Raw genomic sequence first — 1,826 nt, 5'->3', positions numbered from 1 at the left:
TAAGTGGAGAGGAAATGTTTTGAGAATGATGAGGGCAATGAATGTACAAATGTGCTTTACACAATTGATGTATGTATGGATTGTGATAAAAGTTGTATGAGCCCCTAATAAAACGATTAAAAAAAAAGCCTCAGCCTCACTGCTGTTGACCCTACAGGACAAGTACAAACAGACAGGGTGAGTTTCTGAGACTGTAACTGCGTACGGGAGTAGAACGTCCTGTCTTTCTCCCATGGAGCTACGTGTGGTTTCAAACTGCTGGCCACTGTTGGCCACTGGCCAACAGGGCTCCTCATATATATCCTAATTTCTTTAAAATGTACAAAAGTTTAAACGTGTCACTTAAATAAATTTTTAAAAATACGGTATAGGTGATATTTGGGTATAAAACACACTCCCCATAAGTTTCTGATCTTTAAAGATTATGTCCCAGCCAGCCTGATATTTCTCACAACGCCGATGGTACTTACTTGGTGTCGATGATAAAATAACTTGTCTAAAATCCCATACTTTGAAAGGGAAGAATAATATATATGTAAACTACACAGACATACAGAAAGTAAAACTAAAATGAAACTCAGTCAACAAGCACCATAGGGATGAAATAAGCAGGCCTCTCAACCTGGGGCCCCCTTGGGAGGATCCCCACTACTCCTCAATTAAAGAGATTTTGTGATCCCACATTTCACATTCACCGTAATAGGAAAAAATCGACTATCCAACTGTTTTGGCACATTAATGACTTATGTTTGGCAGTAACAAATTTTCAAGAGTGAAGTAAGAGTAATGCTGATTGTGATGGGTAAAGCTATGTGTCTGGCACCCAATGCTCAGTGATTTGGCAGTTATGTAACGATGTAAATTGGCAGTTACACAAAGCTGTAAATGGGCAGTTATGTAATGATGGACTTCCTTCGTGGTGTGAGATTATGGACATCTCTATTTTTGCTTAACACTGAATTTTCCTATCACGGACTAGTCTTTGGAATCTAACCAAGTCATTGAGGAGTGGGTGTGCTTTATTAACAAGGGGAGAAATTTTAAGGGAGATTTCTAAAATGAAAACAGGGCATAAAACAACAAAAAAACCTATTGCAAGACTTAAAAGCTTGCTTTAGGCTTTGCGGGGAGTCACTCGGTTCGGGATTTCTTTTCCTGTTGCACTTGGGCTCAAGTCCTTCTGCTCCTCTCCTGAAGACAGTGAAATACATTCTTGAACACAGGGGAGGCATTGCCTGTTGTCAGCGTCAGCCCCAGTCCTCCTGGGTACAGCTTGGAAAACAAACTGCCACTCCAAAATCTCGTTGGGTCTGGGCCAAGAAGTCACAAGGATTGAGCAGCCCACAGCCACCCTGGTGAGCCACGCACTGGGCAAAGTACAGCAGGGTCACCAGCCCTACTTCCCGGGCTCTCGCACTAGCGGAGAGGCAGTCCTGGTTCCAGCCTCGAGGAGCTGATGTGCCACTGGGGCGGGGGTGTGACTTTTGTTGTCTCAGGTGATGGGCCCCACCTCGACATCGCGCGCAAGGCAGCCAGAGGCGGACGCCCAGCTCGAGTGACGCTGACGAGCCGCGAGCGCTGCCGCGGGCGACTCTGGGGCAGGGGCTGTGGGCGGGGCAGGGGCTGTGACGGCGTCCGTGGCCCCGCCTCGCGCCGCGCGGTTGCCAGGGTGATCAGGTGACTCGGAGCTCTGGGTTCTGGGGACTGCCGTGACGTCGGGCGCGCCGTCGCTACTCGCTCGCTCGGAAACAGGTGTGGCGTGTCCCTCGGAGGCCCCCTACGACACAGTCCGGTTCGAACCAGCGAGCGAACCAGCGTCCCTCCCG

The 1,826-nt window shown here is 48.4% G+C and overlaps 1 long non-coding RNA gene across 3 annotated transcripts in view; it reads left to right on the top strand.

Moving 5' to 3' along the window:
• Positions 1–1,826, top strand: part of LOC123521036 — a 125,646-nt gene that overhangs the window by 42,063 nt on the left and 81,757 nt on the right. The window contains exon 1 of one of the 3 annotated variants that reach the window (XR_006679525.1): positions 1,472–1,496. The exons of 1 other annotated variant lie outside the window; for it this stretch is intronic. This is a non-coding gene — a long non-coding RNA (uncharacterized LOC123521036). Of the gene's footprint in view, positions 1–1,471; positions 1,497–1,729; positions 1,753–1,826 lie in introns of those variants that run through there. One more of the 3 variants, XR_006679527.1, reaches the window with a different exon arrangement.

Source organism: Echinops telfairi, unplaced genomic scaffold (assembly GCF_000313985.2).
Source record: "Echinops telfairi isolate 266 unplaced genomic scaffold, ASM31398v2 ScPeMD7_7469;HRSCAF=8507_0, whole genome shotgun sequence".
In the NCBI taxonomy this organism is placed as follows: Eukaryota; Metazoa; Chordata; class Mammalia; order Afrosoricida; family Tenrecidae; genus Echinops; species Echinops telfairi.
This window is presented reverse-complemented; position numbering and strand designations above follow the sequence as displayed.